This window comes from Gopherus evgoodei, chromosome 3 (assembly GCF_007399415.2).
Source record: "Gopherus evgoodei ecotype Sinaloan lineage chromosome 3, rGopEvg1_v1.p, whole genome shotgun sequence".
Lineage (NCBI taxonomy): Eukaryota > Metazoa > Chordata > Testudines > Testudinidae > Gopherus > Gopherus evgoodei.
This window is the reverse complement of record NC_044324.1, coordinates 115,253,980-115,274,996: the sequence shown is the minus strand read 5'-3', so window position 1 is coordinate 115,274,996 and position 21,017 is coordinate 115,253,980. Positions and strand designations below refer to the sequence as shown.

Here is a 21,017-nt window from a genome sequence, read left to right as displayed (position 1 = left end):
CCCCATATTTTGGACGCTAAGGTCCAAATCTGGGACTAGGTTTATGATATGAGTGGCAGTGGTGAGACAGAATCCAGAAGCCAGTAGGAATATTATATTTTTCTTTTCTCTGCTAGGGGCTTTTAAGCAGAGGGGAACAGTTTGGTTTTAAAGGAACCAGAGAGAATTTTTTTTTCTCTGCTCTCTCTGGCAGCTGTGGCTTGCATATTAAGCAAGCAACCATTAAGAGACTATTAAGGGTCTTTTGTCACACAATAGCACTCCCATTAGGAGGCAGATACCAGCACTATATACATGCAAATAAAGTGGTTTTTCTGGTTTACTTCACATTGAAAAAATTAGCTAGAGGAAGAAAGGGAAAAAGGCACTGTTGCTAGGCAGACCCCAGGAGACAACAGAGCCTGCAGTTCAGACAATAAACACCGGAGGGCACCACAACACAAGAAAACAGGAACCATGACTTCTAAGGCAAAAATGAAGGCCGAGCAACACATCAAAGACGCCAAGCACAGGCGAGAGATGGAAAAAAAACAAACAGGAACTGGAAAAAAGACAAAAAGAGGTGGCGCTGAAAGAAAAGGAAGAAAGCATCAAACTGGCAGCCTACAAAAGAGAACAAGCAGCCAAAGAGGCAGCCCACAAAAGAAAACTAGAAGAAGAAGAGGTGGCCCACAGAAGGAAACAAGAAGAAGAAGAAGAAGACATGGCCCACCGCCGAGAAATGGAAAAACAACAAAAAGAAAGTGAAGAGAAGGAAAAACAAAGAAAACATGAACTGGACTTAGCGCAAGCTGGGCTGCATGCGCCAGCCAATCCTAACAACCCTTCGCCAGTACTTGTTCCACAGCACAGGAAATTTCCCACCTACAAGGCAGGTGATGACACCGAGGCCTTCTTGGAAAATTTTGAAAGAGCCTATCTTGGGTACAGCATCCCTGAAGACCAGTATATGGTAGAATTGAGGCCACAGCTCAGTGGACCTTTAGCAGAGGTGGCAGCTGAAATGCCTAAGGGGAACATGAACGACTATAAACTTTTTCAAACCAAGGCCAGATACAGAATGGGGATAACCCTGGATCATGCCCATCGGCGTTTCAGAACCCAAAAGTGGAAACCAGATGTGTCATTTCCCAAACACGCCTACTACGTTGGGAAAAATTATGAGGCCTGGATATCAGGACACAATGTTAAATCCTTGGAAGAACTGCACCTCCTCATACAAATGGAGCAGTTCTTGGATGGTGTTCCTGAGGACATAACACGGTACATACAAGATGGAAAACCCAAAAACCTCGCTGAGGCGGGGGAGATTGGAGCCAGATGGATGGAAGTGGCAGAAAGCAAGAAAGCTACGGTCAAAGGGAATGAATACCCCAGGGAGCACACCAACCATAAACCCTACAACCGAGGACAGCCAAAGACCCCACATACAACCCAAGTAAAGCCACAGACGCCCTATTCTTCCACCTCACCATTCTCCAGTAACTCACCTCGGCCCAGTGACCCATCAGATGGAAGATGCTTTAAGTGTAATGAACTGGGACATATCAAGGCCAACTGTCCAAAGAACGCCATCCGAGTGCAGTTCATTACACCACCATCACACCAAAGATCCCCAGGCCCAGATGCCTCTCAAATACCCTTGGAGCGAAGGGAAAATTTGAGAGTGGGCGGAAAGAAGGTTACTGCGTGGAGAGACACGGGGGCACAAGTGTCAGCTATCCACCAATCCTTCGTAGACCCCAAATTCATCAACCCAAAGGCCAAAGTGACAATTTACCCCTTCATGTCACAAGCTGTAGACTTGCCTACAGCTGAACTGCCTGTCCAGTACAAAGGCTGGTCAGGAATGTGGACTTTTGCAGTTTATGACAATTATCCCATCCCCATGCTACTGGGGGAAGACTTGGCCAACCAGGTGAAGCGGGCCAAGAGAGTGGGAATGGTTACACGTAGCCAAACCAGGCAAGCTTCCAGACCTATTCCTGTTCCTGAGCCGTCCACAGATGCCCCGTCTGTGTTACCAGAGACCCAGACAGAGGTAGTGGACCCGGATTCCATGCCTACCACTGAAACAGCCACAGCACCTCCAGTCCCAGGCCCGGAACTGGAACAGCAACCAGCACCAGCAAGTGCAACCACATCTTCAAACTCAACGCCAGAGGGCGCCAGCGAGCCAGAACTGGCAGAAGCAACAGACAGCCATACCCAAAAGGCTCAGCCAGAGCCTGAAATATCCTCAGGTGCACCAGCGGAGAGTGGTTCACCAGCAACAGAAACAACGCCATCACCTACATCGCTTCCAGAGGGACCAAGCCAAAGTCCCCAGTCTGAGGAAGAACTGGTAACCCCAGCCTCAAGGGAACAGTTCCAGACTGAGCAGGAAGCAGATGACAAACTTCAGAAAGCTTGGGCGGCGGCACGAAGCACCCCACCACCTCTCAGCTCTTCTAATCGATCCCGGTTTGTTATAGATCAAGGACTTTTATACAAGGAGATTCTTTCTGGTGGACACCGGGAAGAATGGCAGCCGCAAAAACAGTTGGTGGTTCCAACTAAGTACCGGGGGAAGCTCTTAAGCTTAGCCCATGATCATCCCAGTGGCCATGCTGGGGTGAACAGAACCAAGGACCGGTTGGGGAAGTCCTTCCACTGGGAGGGGATGGGCAAGGATGTTGCCAAGTATGTCCGGTCTTGTGAGGTATGCCAAAGAGTGGGAAAGCCTCAAGACCAGGTCAAGGCCCCTCTCCAACCACTCCCCATAATTGAGGTCCCATTTCAGCAAGTAGCTGTGGATATTCTGGGTCCTTTCCCAAAAAAGACGCCCAGAGGAAAGCAGTACGTACTGACTTTCGTGGACTTTGCTACCCGATGGCCGGAAGCAGTAGCTCTAGGCAACACCGGGGCTAACACTGTGTGCCTGGCCCTAACAGACATTTTTGCCAGGGTAGGTTGGCCCTCCGACATCCTTACAGATTCAGGATCTAATTTCCTGGCAGGGACCATGCAAAAACTGTGGGACATGCATGGGATGAACCACTTCGTTGCCACCCCGTACCACCATCAAACCAATGGCCTGGTGGAAAGGTTTAATGGAACTTTGGGGGCCATGATACGTAAATTCGTCAACGAATACTCCACTAATAGGGACCTAGTGTTGCAGCAGTTGCTGTTTGCCTACACGGCTGTACCACATCCCAGTTTAGGGTTTTCACCATTTGAACTTGTGTATGGTCACGAGGTTAAGGGACCATTACAGTTGGTGAATCAGCAATGGGAGGGGTTTATGCCTTCTCCAGGAACTAACATTCTGGACTTTGTAAGCAACCTATAAAGCACCCTCCGACACTCTTTAGCCCTTGCTAGAGAAAACCTAAAAGATGCTCAGGAAGAGCAAAAGGCCTGGTATGACAGACATGCCAGAGAATGTTCCTTCAAGGTAGGAGACCAGGTTATGGTCTTGAAGACGCAACAGGCCCATAAGATGGAAGCATCATGGGAAGGGCCATTCACAGTCCAAGAGCGCCTAGGAACTACCTCATAGCATTTCCCAATTCCTCACTAAAGCCCAGAGTGTACCATGTTAATTCTCTCAAGCCTTTCTATTCCAGAGACTTACAGGTTTGTCAGTTTACAGTCCAGGGAGATGATGGTGGCCTGACAGTGTCTACTACGACGGGAAAAAAGACGGTGGCGTGGAAGAGGTGAACCTCTCAACCACCCTGGAACATCTGCAGCGGCGACAAATCAAGGAGCTGTGCACTAGCTTCGCCCCATTGTTCTCAGCCACCCCAGGACAGACTGAATGGGCATACCACTCCATTGACACAGGTAATGCTCACCCCATTAGAACCCCACCCTACCGGGTGTCTCCTCATGCCCAAGCTGCTATAGAACGCGAGATCCAGAACATGCTACAGATGGGTATAATCCGCTCATCTACCAGTGTATGGGCATCTCCAGTGGTTCTGGTACCCAAACCAGATGGGGAAATACGCTTTTGTGTGGACTACCGTAAGCTAAATGCGGTAACTCGTCCAGACAACTATCCAATGCCACGCACCGATGAGCTATTGGAGAAGTTGGGACGTGCCCAGTTCATCTCTACAATAGACTTAACCAAGGGGTACTGGCAAGTACCGCTAGATGAACCTGCCAAGGAGAGGTCAGCATTCGTCACCCATGCGGGGGTGTATGAATTCAATGTCCTTCCTTCGGCCTTCGAAATGCACCCGCCACCTCCCAGAGGCTGGTAGATGGTCTACTAGCAGGACTGGGAGAATTTGCAGTTGCCTACCTCGATCATGTGGCCATTTTTTCAGACTCCTGGCCCGAACACCTACTCCACCTGGAAAAGGTCTTTGAGCGCATCAGGCAGGCTGGACTAACTGTTAAGGCCAAAAAGTGTCAAATAGGCCAAAACAGAGTGACTTACCTGGGCACCAGGTGGGTCGAGGAACTATAAACCCCCTACAGGCCAAGGTGGATGCTATCCAAAAGTGGCCTGTCCCAAGGTCCAAGAAGCAGGTCCAATCCTTCTTAGGCTTGGCCGGATACTACAGGCGATTTGTACCCCACTACAGCCAAATCGCTGCCCCACTGACCGACCTGACCAAAAACACCCATCCAAATGCAGTTAAGTGGACTGATGAGTGTCAAAAGGCCTTTACCCAGCTTAAGGCGACGCTCATGTCTGACCCTGTACTCAGGGCCCCGGATTTTGACAAGCCATTCCTAGTAACCACAGATGCATCTGAGCGTGGTATAGGAGCAGTACTCATGCAGGAAGCAACGGATCACAACTTCCATCCTGTCATGTTTCTCAGCAAGAAACTGTCTGAGAGGGAAAGTCACTGGTCAGTCAGTGAAAAGGAATGCTATGCCATTGTGTACGCCCTGGAAAAGCTATGCCCATATGTTTGGGGACGGCGGTTCCAGCTACAAACTGACCATGCTGCACTAAAGTGGCTTCATACTGCCAAGGGGAACAACAAGAAACTTCTTCGTTGGAGTTTAGCTCGCCAAGATTTTGATTTTAATATTCAGCACATCTCAGGAGCTTCTAACAAAGTAGCTGATGCACTCTCCCATGAGAGTTTCCCAGAATCCAGTAGTTAAAAAGTGTTCTTAAAATGTAGAAGTCTGTTAGTTATATACTTAGTGGTATATGTAAAGGTGCATGTGTTGTATTAATCTGTTTATTTTCAAGTTCTAGAAGGAAATCGCCGCCAGTGAGCTTCCCCACTGTCTGCAATTTGGGGGGCGTGTCATAAACAGATAGCTAAGGGTTAACGTCTCTTTCATCTGGAAAGAAGTAATCTGAACCACCTGACCAGAGGACCAATCAGGAAACAAGACTTTTTCAAATCTGGGTGGAGGGAACTTTGTGTGTGAGTCCTTTGTTCTTGGTCTGCTGTCTGACTCTCTCTCTTGGCTATGAGAAGTGATTTCTGTTTCCTGCTTTCTAATCTTCTGTTTCCAAGTTGTGAGTACAATATAGTAAGACAGAAAGGTTTCTATTGTTTTTCTTTTTGTATTTACATGTCTATAGTTGCTGGAGTGCTTTGAATTGTATTCTTTTTTTAATAAGGCTGTTTATTCATATTTCTTTTAAGCAAATGACCCTGTATGTGTCACCTTAATACAGAGAGACCATTTTAATGTATTTTTCTTTCTTTTTATATAAAGCTTTCTTTTTAAGACCTGTTGGAGTTTTTCTTTAGTGGGGAACTCCAGGGAATTGAGTCTGTACTCACCAGGGAATTGGTGGGAGGAAGAAGTCAGGGGAAAATCTGTGTGTGTTAGATTTACTAGCCTGACTTTGCATTCCTTCTGGGTGAGAGGGGAAGAAAGATTAGCTCTTGGTAATTTTGTTCTCCAGGACTGGGAACGGGGAGGGTGGAGTCCCTCTGTTTAGATTCACGGAGCTTGCTTCAGTGTCTCTCTCCAGGCACACCTGGAGGGGGGAAGGGAAAAGGTTTATTTCCTTTTGTTGTGAGACTCAAGGGAGTTGGGTCTTGGGGTCCCCAGGGAAGGTTTGGGGGGACCAGAGTGCCCCAAAACACTAATTTTTTGGGTGGTGGCAGCTTTACCAGGTCCAAGCTGGTAACTAAGCTTGGAGGTTTTCATGCTAAACCCCATATTTTGGACGCTAAGGTCCAAATCTGGGACTAGGTTTATGACACTCCACATGCACATATATCAATCCCAAGTGATGCTTGGGAACAGGGTGGGGTTCCCTCACAGCTGTGTATAACTCCAGCTGTCGTTTGTCGAGCTGTCTGGGGGTGTGGATTGTTGAGAAATGGAAAAATTTGCAGCGAGCCTATAAGAATGTGCAGTGGGAGTTTGGGGACTGCGTGCAGAATTCTTTCCCATTTGCTGCAATAGGGGGCAGACACGAATCAGGTCACTCTGCAGTGTAATGAGAGAATGCAACAGATCTGTCTGATGCTCCAGAACGTTGATTAGCCTCTCTGTGGCGTCCCCCTGGAAAGCATTATTTTCTTTCCGGTCTCAGTTCTCTCCCTCTTTCCACTTTGTCATGGTTTCTCTCCATTTATTTTTATCACGTGTCTCTGCTTGGGAGTGCTGAATCACCTCACGCAACACGTCCGCCTAATGCACCTTGGCTGCTTTCTTATGCATCGCAGACAGCCTGCTACAGCGGGGATGGATCTTTCACAGTCATTTCTGGGGAGACAAAAGCAACACATTGCTCTGAAACATACATACAGGAATCACTGTGTATGTTGCAATACACTATTGGTAAGAAATCACTGTCTGGGTGACAAAAGTCAAACCCATGGTGCACAAGAACCTGGCAATGGTGAGGGAACGCAGAGTTATAGGGTTTCTTGCATACACCCATTCGGAAAAGGGCTAGAATGAAGGGAGGGCTCCCAGCCCACAAACGCAGCCATCTTAGTACTTTTCTGTGCCCACAATTTGCTTTATGCATTGTTAAAGCAAAGCAACTTTCCAGAGCTCTGCTCTTCTGCCTCTGCCTCAGCAGATTGTGGCTGCTCACACTGACTAGACACCTCCAGAGCGCAGAAGGGGTCCTGAGTGCGCAAAGAAACAGGCTCCACAGCTTCCTCAGCTGCCTCCTCTTCATCCATGATTATCTCCTCCTAGCTAGGGCCACTTTCCATTGACTCCAGACATGCAGAAGTATTCACTGGGCTATTTGCAGGGGAGGTGGGGTCACCACTTAGGAATGCATCCAACTTACTGTAAAAATGACAGCTTAGGGCGCAGCACCAGACCAATGGTTTGCCTCCCTCACCTTGTGGTATACGCTCCTCAACTCCTTCACCTTCGCTCTGCACTGCAGTGTGTCCCTGTTATGCTCCTTCTCCTGCATGCAATCTGCTCATCGGTATTGAAATTCCTACGGCTGGAATGCAGCTGGCACTGCACAGCCTCCTTTTCCCCAAAACTGATCAGGTCCAGTAGCTCAGCATTGCTCCGAGATGGGGATCATTTGCTATGTGGAGCAGCCGTGGTCACCTAGGCAGATGAGCACTTGCCACAGGAAAGGGAGTTTCAAACTTCCTGGGGCTTTACAGGGGGCGGGGCAGACATCCGTTTACCTGTCAGAGCAGCAGAGGTGCTGGCCAGAGCGGTCACTTTTGGAACTGTGGGATATCCTCCGGAGACCAAAAGGTGTTTACACAAGAAAACCGAGTCTTCACTTTCACATCAGTGCAAAAAGAAGAGGAAAGAGCTGTACACCTCTCGTGAAGGTGGTTTTCTTTTTGAGGTGAAACTTCTGAGTTTCACCACAAAAAGTCATTAACAAGTGTAGAAGCTCCCACGGTTTTAGCACCAAAAAGGGACATTCCTCTTCAAGTGCTTGTTCATGTCCATTCCAATCAGGTGTGTGCGCATGCACGTGCACAATGGACAGAAGATTTTTCCCCCAGCAACATCCATCCGGCTGGCCTGGGCACCCCCTGGAGTCGCGCCTTCCTGGTGCTCAATATAGAGCCCAGCCGCCCTTTCAGTTCCTTCTTACTGCCAGTGACAGTTGCTGGAACGTCCCTTAGCCCTTGCTTAGCAAGCGCGTTCTGTACTCATCATATATAGTTACCGTACTGTCTTCTAAGTATTAGAGTTCTTAGTATAGAGTTGTTGGAGTTCCCTCCCATCCCGTCTCCCTGGAGTCGTGATGTGCCACGATTCCTGAGGTTTAAAAACTGTGTGGCCTGGGGGAAGCGCATGCCGAAGCGCAGACTCAGGCCTTAACCGCTCCAGTCGTGGCTAACGTCAGTGTGTCGCCCAGCCCGGGGCAGCTTGGACAGGATTGTGACCCTGCTTCGCCCAATCCTTGACTCGCTCCAGTGGTGGATTGATGCTCAGCAGGTGTGCTCAGGGGTCCCCTTTGCTGCCCCACAGCCATCTCTGTCGTTGGTGATGGACACATCAGACTTGGGCTGGGGAGCTCATTTGGGAGACCACAGAACTCAAGGCCTCTGGCTGCAAGCAGATCTGGGTCTCTATATCAGTGTCAGAGAGCTGAGAATGGTGTACCTAGCATGTCAAACATTCTGTTCTTACCTAATTGGACAATGTGTATCGGTCATGGAGAATACGACAGCAATGTTCTATATCAACAAATGGTGGGGTGCACACTCCTCTCCCCTGTGCCATGAAGCCCTCATGCTATGGGACTTCTGTGTAGAACATCCAATTCATCTGCAGGCGTCGTACCTCCCCGGGGTTCAGAACGAGCTGGCGGAACACCTCAGCAGGTTGTTCCACAGCCACGATTTGGTCCCTTTGCCCGGAAATCGCAATTTCAATCTTCCAGAGATAGAGGTTTCCCCGATAGACCTCTTTGCCATGTGGTGCAACAGGAAGTGCCAGCAGTTCTGCTTCTTCCACACAGCCCAGGCTCCAGCATGGATGTGTTCCTCCTCCACTGGGGACATTCTCTCCTATATGCCTTTCCACCCATACCACTCGCTCACAAGGTGCTGCTCAAGAGCCACAGAGACTGAGCACAGGTCATACTTATAGCACCAGCCTAGCCCCATCAGCACTGGTACACTTCCCTCCTAGACTTGTATCATAACCTTATTCCCAGATTTGGACCTTAGCGTCCAAAATATGGGGGTTAGCATGAAAGCCTCCAAGCTTAGTTACCAGCTTGGACCTGGTACTTGCTGCCACCACCCAAAAAATTTGAGTGTTTTGGGGCACTCTGGTCCCCCTGAAAAACCTTCCCTGGGGACCCCAAGACCCAAATCCCTTGAGTCTCACAACAAAGGGAAATAATCCTTTTTCCCTTCCCCCCCCCCCAGATGCTCCTGGAGAGATACACAGACACAAGCTCTGTGAAACTACACAGAGTGATTCCCCCTCTCCGTTCCCCAGTCCTGGGAACAAAAAGGACTTTCCTATTCCCCAGAGGGAATGCAAAATCAGGCTAGCCAATTCAACACACACAGACCTCCCCTGATTTCTTCCTCCCACCAATTCCCTGGTGAGTACAGACTCAATTTCCCTGAAGTAAAGAAAACTCCAACAGGTCTTAAAAGAAAGCTTTATATAAAAAAGAAAGAAAAAATACAAATGTTCTCTCTGTATTAAGATGATACAACACAGGGTCAATTGCTTAAAAGAATATTGAATAAACAGCCTTATTCAAAAAGAATACAAATCAAAGCACTCCAGCACTTATATTCATGCAAATACCAAAGAAAAGAAACCATAGAACTTACTATCTGATCTCTTTGTCCTTACACTTAGAAACAGAAGACTAGAAAATAGAACTACTTCTCCAAAGCTCAGAGACAGCAGGCAGACAGACAAAAGACCCAGACACACAATTCCCTCCACCCAAAGTTGAAAAAATCCGGTTTCCTGATTGGTTCTCTGGTCAGGTGTTTCAGGTGAAAGAGACATTAACCCTTAGCTATCTGTTTATGACACGCCCCCCAAATTGCAGACAGTGGGGAAGCTCACTGGCGGCAATTTCCTTCTAGAACTTGAAAATAAACAGATTAATACAACACATGCACCTTTACATATACTACTAAGTATATAACTAACAGACTTTTACATTTTAAGAACACTTTTTAACTACTGGATTCTGGGAAACTCTCACGGGAGAGTGCATCAGCAACTTTGTTAGAAGCTCCTGTGATGTGTTGAATTTCAAAATCAAAATCTTGGAGAGCTAAACTCCACCGAAGAAGTTTCTTGTTGTTCCCCTTGGCAGTATGAAGCCACTTTAGTGCAGCATGGTCAGTTTGTAGTTGGAACCGCCATCCCCAAACATATGGGCGTAGCTTTTCCAGGGCGTACACAATGGCATAGCATTCCTTTTCACTGACTGACCAGTGACTTTCCCTCTCAGACAGTTTCTTGCTGAGAAACACGACAGGATGGAAGTTGTGATCTGTTGCTTCCTGCATGAGCACTGCTCCTATACCACGCTCAGATGCATCTGTGGTTACTAGGAATGGCTTGTCAAAATCCGGGGCCCTGAGTACAGGGTCAGACATGAGTGTTGCCTTAAGTTGGGTAAAGGCTTTTTGACACTCATCAGTCCACTTAACGGCATTTGGCTGGGTCTTTTTGGTCAGGTCGGTCAATGGGGCAGCGATTTGGCTGTAGTGTGGTACAAATCGCCTGTAGTATCCGGCCAAGCCTAAGAAGGATTGGACCTGTTTCTTTGACCTTGGGACAGGCCACTTTTGGATAGCATCCACCTTGGCCTGTAGGGGGTTTATGGTTCCTCGACCCACCTGGTGCCCCAGGTAAGTCACTCTGTTTTGGCCTATTTGACACTTTTTGGCCTTAACAGTTAGTCCTGCCTGCCTGATGCGCTCAAAGACCTTTTCCAAGTGGAGTAGGTGTTCGGGCCAGGAGTCTGAAAAAATGGCCACATCATCGAGGTAGGCAACTGCAAATTCTCCCAGTCCAGCTAGTAGACCGTCTACCAGCCTCTGGAAGGTGGCGGGTGCATTTCGAAGGCCGAAAGGAAGGACATTGAATTCATACACCCCCGCATGGCTGACGAATGCTGACCTCTCCTTGGCAGGTTTATCTAGTGGTACTTGCCAGTACCCCTTGGTTAAGTCTATTGTAGAGATGAACTGGGCACGTCCCAACTTTTCCAATAGCTCATCGGTACGTGGCATTGGATAGTTGTCCGGACGAGTTACAGCATTTAGCTTACGATAGTCCACGCAGAAGCGTATTTCCCCATCTGGTTTGGGTACCAGAACCACTGGAGATGCCCATGCACTGGTAGATGGGCGGATTATACCCATCTGTAGCATGTTCTGGATCTCCCGTTCTATAGCAGCTTGGGCATGAGGAGACACCCGGTAGGGTGGGGTTCTGATTGGGTGAGCATTACCTGTATCAATGGAGTGGTATGCCCGTTCAGTCCGTCCTGGGGTGGCTGAGAACAATGGGGCGAAGCTAGTGCACAGCTCCTTGATTTGTTGCCGCTGCAGACGTTCCAGGGTGGTTGAGAGGTTCACCTCTTCCACGCCACCGTCTTTTTTCCCGTCGTAGTAGACACCGTCAGGCCACTCAGCATCATCTCCCTGGACTGTAAACTGACAAACCTGTAAGTCTCTGGAATAGAAAGGCTTGAGAGAATTAACATGGTACACTTTAGGCTTTAGTGAGGAATTGGGAAATGCTATGAGGTAGTTTACAGCTCCCAGGCGCTCTTGGACCGTGAATGGCCCTTCCCATGATGCTTCCATCTTATGGGCCTGTTGCGCCTTCAAGACCATAACCTGGTCTCCTACCTTAAAGGAACGTTCTCTGGCATGTCTGTCATACCAGGCCTTTTGCTCTTCCTGAGCATCCTTTAGGTTCTCTCTAGCAAGGGCTAAAGAGTGTCGGAGGGTGCTTTGTAGGTTGCTTACAAAGTCCAGAATGTTAGTTCCTGGAGAAGGCGTAAACCCCTCCCATTGCTGCTTCACCAACTGTAATGGCCCCTTAACCTCGTGACCATACACAAGTTCAAATGGTGAAAACCCTAAACTGGGATGTGGTACAGCCCTGTAGGCAAACAGCAACTGCTGCAACACTAGGTCCCAAGTATTGGAGAATTCGTTGATGAATTTTCTTATCATGGCCCCCAAAGTTCCATTGAACCTTTCCATCAGGCCATTGGTTTGATGGTGGTACGGGGTGGCAACCAAGTGATTCACCCCATGAGTTTCCCACAGTTTTTCCATGGTCCCTGCCAGGAAATTAGACCCTGAATCTGTAAGGATGTCAGAGGGCCAACCTACCCTGGCAAAGATGTCTGTTAGGGCCAGGCACACAGTGTTAGCCCTGGTGTTGCCTAGAGCTACTGCTTCTGGCCATCGGGTAGCAAAGTCCACTAAAGTCAGTACGTACTGCTTTCCTCTGGGCGTCTTTTTTGGGAAAGGGCCCAGAATATCCACAGCTACTCGCTGAAATGGGACCTCAATTATGGGGAGTGGCTGGAGAGGGGCCTTGACCTGGTCTTGAGGCTTACCCACTCTTTGGCATACCTCACAAGACCGGACATACTTGGCAACATCCTTGCCCATCCCCTCCCAGTGGAAGGACTTCCCCAACCAGTCCTTGGTTCTGTTCACCCCAGCATGGCCACTGGGATGATCATGGGCTAAGCTTAAGAGCTTCCCCCGGTACTTAGTTGGAACCACCAACTGTTTTTGCGGCTGCCATTCTTCCCGGTGTCCACCAGAAAGAATTTCCTTGTATAAAAGTCCTTGGTCTATAACAAACCGGGATCGATTAGAAGAGCTGAGAGGCGGTGGGGTGCTCCGTGCCGCCGCCCACGCTTTCTGAAGGCTGTCATCTGCTTCCTGCTCAGCCTGGAACTGTTCCCTTGAGGCTGGGGTCACCAGTTCTTCCTCAGACTGTGGACTTGGGCTTGGTCCCTCTGGAAGCGATGTAGGTGATGGGGTTGTTTCCGTTGCTGGTGAACCGCTCTCCGCTGGTGCACCTGAGGGTATTTCAGGCTCTGGCTGAGCCTTTTGGGTATGGCTGTCGTGTGCTTCTGCCAGTTCTGGCTCGCTGGCGCCCTCTGGCGTTGAGTTTGAAGATGTGGTTGCACTTGCTGGTGCTGGTTGCTGTTCCAGTTCCGGGCCTGGGACTGGAGATGCTGTGGCTGTTTCAGTGGTAGGCATGGAATCCGGGTCCACTACCTCTGTCTGGGTCTCTGGTAACACAGACGGGGCCTCTGTGGACGGCTCAGGAACAGGAATGGGTCTGGAAGCTTGCCTGGTTTGGCTACGGGTAACCATTCCCACTCTCTTGGCCCGCCTCACCTGGTTGGCCAAGTCTTCCCCCAGTAGCATGGGGATAGGATAATTGTCATAGACTGCAAAAGTCCACATTCCTGACCAGCCTTTGTACTGGACAGGCAGTTGAGCTGTAGGCAAGTCTACAGCTTGTGACATGAAGGGGTAAATTGTAACTTTGGCCTTTGGGTTGATGAATTTGGGGTCAACGAAGGATTGGTGGATAGCTGACACTTGTGCCCCCGTGTCTCTCCACGCAGTAACCTTCTTTCCGCCCACTCTCAAATTTTCCCTTCGCTCCAAGGGTATTTGAGAGGCATCTGGGCCTGGGGATCTTTGGGGTGATGGTGGTGTAATGAATTGCACTCGCATGGTGTTCTTGGGACAGTTGGCCTTGATATGTCCCAGTTCATTACACTTAAGCATCTTCCATCTGATGGGTCACTGGGCCGAGGTGAGTTACTGGAGACTGGTGAGGTTGAAGAGTAGGGTATCTGTGGCTTTACTTGGGTGGTATGTAGGGTCTTTGGCTGTCCTCGGTTGTAGGGTTTATGGTCTGTGTGCCCCCTGGGGTAATCATTCCCCTTGACAGTAGCTTTTTTGCTTTTTGCCAGTTCCATCCATTTGGCTCCAATCTCCCCCGCCTCAGCGATAGTTTTGGGATTTCTATCTTGTATGTACCGTGTGATGTCTTCAGGAACACCATCCAAGAACTGCTCCATTTGTATGAGGAGGTTCACTTCTTCCAAGGTTTGAATGTTATTTCCTGTTAACCAGGCCTCATAGTTTTTTGCAATGTAGTAGGCGTGTTTGGGAAATGACACCTCTGGTTTCCATTTTTGGGTTCTGAAGCGCCGACGGGCATGATCTGGGGTTATCCCCATCCTGTATCTGGCCTTGGTTTGAAAAAGTTTATAGTCGTTCATTTGCAGCTTAGGCATTTCAGCTGCCACCTCTGCTAAAGGTCCACTGAGTTGTGGCCTTAATTCTACCATGTACTGGTCTTCGGGGATGTTGTACCCAAGACAAGCTCTTTCAAAATTTTCCAGGAAGGCCTCGGTGTCATCACCTGCCTTGTAGGTGGGAAATTTCCTGTGCTGTGGAGCTATAATTGGCGCCGGGTTGTTAGGGTTGGCTGGCACATGCAGCCCAGCTTTTGCCAAGTCCAGTTCATGTTTTCTCTGTTTTTCCTTTTCTTCATTCTCTTTTTGTTGTTTTTCCATTTCTCGGCGGTGGGCCAACTCTTCTTCTTCTTGCTTCCTTCTGTGGGCCAACTCATCTTCTGCTTGTTTCCTTCGGTAGGCTACCTCTTCTTCTTCTAGTTTTCTTTTGTGTGCTGCCTCTTGGGCTGCCTGTTTGATGCTTTCTTCCTTTTCTTTCATCTCCATCTGTCGCCTGTGTTCAGCTTCTTTGATTTGTTCTTCGGCGTCAATCTTTGCCTTAGAAGTCATGGTTCCTGTTTTCTTGTGTTGGGGTGCCCTCCGGTGTTTATCTTCTGAACTGCAGGCTCTCTGTTGCCTCCTGAAGTCTGCCTAGCAACAGTGCTTTTTTCCTTTTCTCTCTCTAGCTAATGTTCAATGAAGGGAAACCAGAAAAACCACTTTATTTGCATGCATATAAGTGCTGGTACTTGCCTCCTAATGGGAGGGCTATTGCATGACAAAAGACCCTCAACAGTCTTCTCCCTTAACATGCAAACCACAAACTGCTAGAGAGAGCAGAAAAAAAAATTCTCTCTGGTTCCCTTTTAAAACCAAACTGTTTCTCTCTGCTAAAAAGCCCTTAGCAGAGAAAAGAAAAATATAATATTCCTACTGGCTTCTGGATTCTGTCTATATCCCGCCGCTGCTACACCATATCATAACCTTATTCCCAGATTTGGACCTTAGCGTCCAAAATATGGGGGTTAGCATGAAAGCCTCCAAGCTTAGTTACCAGCTTGGACCTGGTACTTGCTGCCACCACCCAAAAAATTTGAGTGTTTTGGGGCACTCTGGTCCCCCTGAAAAACCTTCCCTGGGGACCCCAAGACCCAAATCCCTTGAGTCTCACAACAAAGGGAAATAATCCTTTTTCCCTTCCCCCCCCCCCCAGATGCTCCTGGAGAGATACACAGACACAAGCTCTGTGAAACTACACAGAGTGATTCCCCCTCTCCGTTCCCCAGTCCTGGGAACAAAAAGGACTTTCCTATTCCCCAGAGGGAATGCAAAATCAGGCTAGCCAATTCAACACACACAGACCTCCCCTGATTTCTTCCTCCCACCAATTCCCTGGTGAGTACAGACTCAATTTCCCTGAAGTAAAGAAAACTCCAACAGGTCTTAAAAGAAAGCTTTATATAAAAAAGAAAGAAAAAATACAAATGTTCTCTCTGTATTAAGATGATACAACACAGGGTCAATTGCTTAAAAGAATATTGAATAAACAGCCTTATTCAAAAAGAATACAAATCAAAGCACTCCAGCACTTATATTCATGCAAATACCAAAGAAAAGAAACCATAGAACTTACTATCTGATCTCTTTGTCCTTACACTTAGAAACAGAAGACTAGAAAATAGAACTACTTCTCCAAAGCTCAGAGACAGCAGGCAGACAGACAAAAGACCCAGACACACAATTCCCTCCACCCAAAGTTGAAAAAATCCGGTTTCCTGATTGGTTCTCTGGTCAGGTGTTTCAGGTGAAAGAGACATTAACCCTTAGCTATCTGTTTATGACAACTTGTCCTTGGGAGCCCTGATTACCTTGCCGCTGTCCCCGGACCTTCTCTCACAAGATCACGGATGTCTCCAACACCCAAACCTCGAGTCGCTCCGTCTTATGGCATGGAAGCTCCGTGGTTAAATCCATTGGAGCTTTTCTGTTCAGACCACGTCAGACAGGTCCTCCTTGGTAGTAGGAAATCCTCTACAAGAGCCATGTACCTTGCCAAGTGGAAGAGATTCTCAGTCTGGTCGGCGCAGCGCCATTTGCCTCTGACACTGGCTTCAATGCCGCAGATTCTTGACTACCTCCTCCATCTGAAGCAGGAGAGTCTCTCGTCATCTTCTATACGGGTACACCTAGCCGCCATCTCGGCCTTCCACCCAGGCGTGCAGGACCACTCAGTATTTGCTAACCCCATGGTCAGCCGATTCCTGAAGGGGCTCAACAGGTTATACCCTCATGTCCGTCAGCTGGTCCTTGTCTGGGACCTCAGCTTGGTCCTTTAAAGGCTCATGGGGGCCCCCCTTTGAGCCTTTAGCAACATACTCCCTGCTCTACCTCTCTTACAAGGTCGCGTTCCTGATAGAAATAACCTCAGCCAGGAGGATGTCTGAGTCAGGGCCTTGACATCAGACCCTCCCTACACCGTGTCCTATAAGGACAAGGTTCACTCAGGCCTCAAGCTGCTTTCCTCCCAAAGGTCTTCTCGCAGTTTCACATCAACCAGGACATCTTTCTCACGGTTTTCTACCCTAAACCTCAATTCCAGTGGCAGGGAGCAGAGACTCCACTCTCAGGATGTCCACAGGGCTCTGGCCTTTTATATTGAGAGAATGAAACCGTTCAGAAAGTAAATTCAGCTGTTTGTGGTAGTGGTGGACAGGATGAAAGGTCAGCTGGTTTCACCCCAACGCATCTCATAATGGATCATGTCCTGTATCCATGAGTTCTACAACCTGGCAGGTGTTCCTGCACTGCCAATTACTGCGCTCTCTACCAGGGTGCAGGCTTCATTGACAGCATTCCTGACTCAGGTTCCCACCCAGGAAATCTGCAGAGCGGTGACGTGGTCTCCATACACACTTTTGCTGCACGTTATGCGACTACCCAGCAGGCCAGAAACGATGCGGCCTTTGGAAGAACAGTGTTCCTGTCAATGGACAGCTCCGATCCCACCTCCTGAACTTGGCTTGGGAGTCACCTGACTGGACATGAACAAGCACTCGAAGAAGGAAGAACTGTTATTCACTTCTTGTAACTGTTGTTCTTCGAGATGTGTTGTTCATGTCCATTCCAATACCCACCCTCCTACCATTCTGTTGGAGTAGTCAGCAAGAAGGAAATGAAAGCGTGGGGGGTCAGCAAGGCTCTATATTGACCGCCATGAAGGCGCAACTCCAGAGGGAGCCCAGGCCAACCCGATGGATGCTGCTAAGGGAAAAATCATCCGGCCATTGTACACACACCTGATTGGAATAGACATGAACAACATATCTCAAAGAACAAGTTACGAGAAGTGAGTGACTGGCTTTTTTTGCACTTTAAATGGCAAGTGTAGACATGCCCTTAGTGATTGTAAAGCTGTGGCACAATGAGGGGCTATAAAAGTTGTTTGTTGTTAGGGATTTACAAAGCTCCACCCAAACTTCTAACAGTAGTTAGTGTCTGGATCCTCCTATGGAACACTTCATACTTTATGTTCTCATTTGTTATATTTCCAAGCCATGTGCTTTTTAGGTATCAACTATCAAATTTTCCTTTGCCCAATCTAAAGTAGAGAACAAACGCAGTGACTTTATCTGAAAAACCACAGCAATAAATCTGTTTTATCCATTTATATGGCCTCTCACCACAGCATATCAGTGTTTCACAAATGTTAGCGACAGGGAATTCGTATTAATCCCATTTGACAGGAGCTGTGGCAGAGAGAGATTCAAGGCTTGATCCCAAGTGCACTCAAGTCACTTTCATCAATTGGCTTTGGATCTGCCTTTTATGACTTGCTCAAGCTCACAAACGAAAGGTGTGGAGGTGCCAGGAACTGAACACATATACTCTAAGTGCCATGGCAGTGCCTTAACCCCAAGACTGTCCTCCTTGTCAGTTTCATGTTAGACTGCAGAGTGATGGTCTTCTCAGAAAATTCACTCAGTGGCATTTTCTACAGAGGTAGATGTGGTACTGAAGAATTTGCTTTCAGTGATGGAGTAGCTGCTTCTATCTGAAAAGCTCCAGCTGTTCCAGGCTGGCATCTTGTGTCACATGCAGTCTCAGAACTATTTGGGGGGAAGTTCTGCCTACAAAGGAATGCAGGATTTGGGTCTGTGTTGCCATTATCTTTTAGCCACGTACTCTTCCCCTTGAATTATTATGATGTGGGGTCAGACCAAAGGTCCATCTAGCCCAGTATCCTGTCTTCTGACAGTGGCCAATGCCAGGTGCCCCAGAGGCAATGAACAGAACAGGTAATCATCAAGTGATCCATCCTCTATCGCCCATTCCCAGCTTCTGGCAAACAGAGGCTAGGGATAACTGAACACACTGCAAAAAGGGTTAGCTCAGTATCATAAGGTTTGTTGTATATTTGGCTAACAGTGCTCTGGTGACTTTTCCATTCTTTTTTTTTACTCCTAGCATTACAGATAACAGTGGAAGAGGATATATTCAATGCTTCTTTCTGTACCGGCTCTAGTGATCAAGTGGACTTCTGTATTTTTTAACATTTACAAGTCTACATTCAAATGCCTTTAAAATAACCAATGGACTCTGATGCTTCACCAAATCAAATCAATGTAACATGGAGCACGGGAAATAAAATCTTTACTTATCACATGTTAAAACATATCCAATTTATACATTCTTGCCAGGTACAGCATAAATCATTTCATTGGAAACCTTTTTATATGTTTGAGATCCTCTGGTGGTTGAAAATATGCAGGAGGATCATTTCTAGAATTCATTTTTCTTTTTGAGTCTTGGAATTAAAAAATTTCAATTCTTTATTTCTATATCTATGCTACACATCACAAGCAGCAGCGTGTAGATAGTTACAGGCTGCAGCGACAGGCTCTGGGAGCGGGGAAAGGTTTCAGCAGCTCAACACTGCCAGAGCTGTTCACTGTAGGGAGGAAAGGCTCTGGATGGTGGGAGACAGCAGGGAAACCCGTGTGATGTTACACCCCATCTTCTTCACAGTAATATTATTCTGATGTGATTATGGCATAACTATGATGTATTTTATATAAGATAGGTCATGTGAGATCATTTAAAAGGTTATGATTTACTGAATCTGATTATCCTATTTGTATGCATGTATCATTTTTGTATCTGAAGTTAGGAATATTGACCATGTATCTGCATTACAAGTATGTTTACATGTGGAGAGCGCCCAGTAGGCAGAATGCACTCAGTCTAGATGGCTGGCTGGCTGGGAAGGACCATTTGAGAAAACAAAAGGTCTTAGAAGAGGCTAATCTCCTACTGGGAGGCCTTCCTAAGGACACTAAACAGCTTCTGAGTCATGGCTGCTATGACATTACAGGGGTATGTGACCAGATCACCTGGTACTGGACTCCATCTTGGAATACCACTGTTTTTCCACTGACTGGGCATGGGATCCAACCTTAGAGACAAAGGATTCCCACCCTATGCAAAAGCTATATAAGGCAGGGGAGTGACATCATCATGATTCTTCACCGACTCCCTGCCAAGAAGAGACTCTTGGAAACACCTGGTGAACAAAGACTGTACTGGGGGAAGTGCTGGACCCAGGCTAGAGGGATTTCTGGGGTTTTTAAGCTGCAAGCAAATGCAGCTTGCACCTCAAGAGCCTTCAGCCATCTTAAATCATCATTTTGGGTGAGAATTTGCTACTTATATCCAATCTCTTTAGTATATTTAGTTTAGATTGCATTTTTGTTTATTTGTTAGGTAACCTGCTTTGATCTGTTTGCTATTCCTTATAATCATTTAAAATCTCTTTTGTAGTTAATAAATTTTGCTTTTGCTTTATCACAAACCAGTGTGTGGCAGTTATAACTTGGGACAAAAAGCTTTGTATATTCTCTCTCAATGTTGAGAGAGGGGGCAAATTTCATGAGCTACACTGTACAGATCTCTGTGCAGCACAAGACAGTATAATTTTGGGTTTACGCCCCCAAGGGGGGGTGTGCACTTGAGCAGTTGGGCAGTTCCTTAGCTGAAGCCTTCCCATGCAGAGCTGATCTCAGCATCTGTATGTAGCTACATGTAAAGGGAGTCCAGGTTGGTGGGTCAGTTGAGCTCAGTGGCACCCTAGTTGCAGGTGACACCTTGGGAGGAACCCATCACAACCCCACCCCCTCCAGAGCCTTTCCCCTCTGTCATAGACATTTCCCATTGGTGGAGTCTTTCCCTGCAGCAGGGAAGGGCTCCAGTGGTGGGAGGCAGTAGGACACTATTTGGCTAAACATAGCAGTATAGACAGAGGCACAGCTTGGCTGAGTAGACAGCCATGTAGGGTACTTAGCCAGGTGCAGCCTTACATCCTTTAGGTGGGTCTGTACTTGCCTAAGCCATGCCTCAACTTCTATACTGTTGTTTATTACCGGGGCTAGGTGGATTACACGTGTAAGTACACTACACACCACCAAAAGAAAAGTGCTGTGGAGTTGCTACTCCTGGGGGAATCCTACGCTAAAAAATAAAAAATTGTGCATTTCATTTGTTAAAAGAACACAATATTGCACCAGTTTCAAATATTTTGCTAATTTACTTCAAATTACTTGTCAATATAGACAACAACAACAACAAAGATTCCCCCAGGAATAAGGAGTTAAAGAAACCACTATGACAACCCAAGTGCAGTTGGTGGGTGCTGGAGAGGGCTGCAGGGGGTCCCCCAAAGCCCAGACACCCATACTCCCCTTTCCTCCAAAACCCAGCTGCAAGGCACCCCTCAGAGCCCAGACACCTGCACCCCAGAGCCTAGCCATAGGACACCCTGAGAGCCTAGACACCTACATCCCCTCACCCAGAGCCCAGCCATGGGGCACCC

At 47.7% G+C, this 21,017-nt stretch overlaps 1 protein-coding gene across 1 annotated transcript in view; it reads left to right on the top strand.

Annotated features, from left to right (window-relative positions):
• Positions 1-19,258, top strand: part of IL22RA2 (interleukin 22 receptor subunit alpha 2) — a 28,279-nt gene extending 9,021 nt beyond the window's left edge. Inside the window, exon 6 of the mRNA XM_030554255.1 lies at positions 18,617-19,258. The gene's annotated coding sequence lies outside the window, so the exon portion shown is untranslated. The remainder of the gene's footprint in view (positions 1-18,616) is intronic.
• The last annotated feature ends 1,759 nt before the right edge of the window (positions 19,259-21,017 follow it).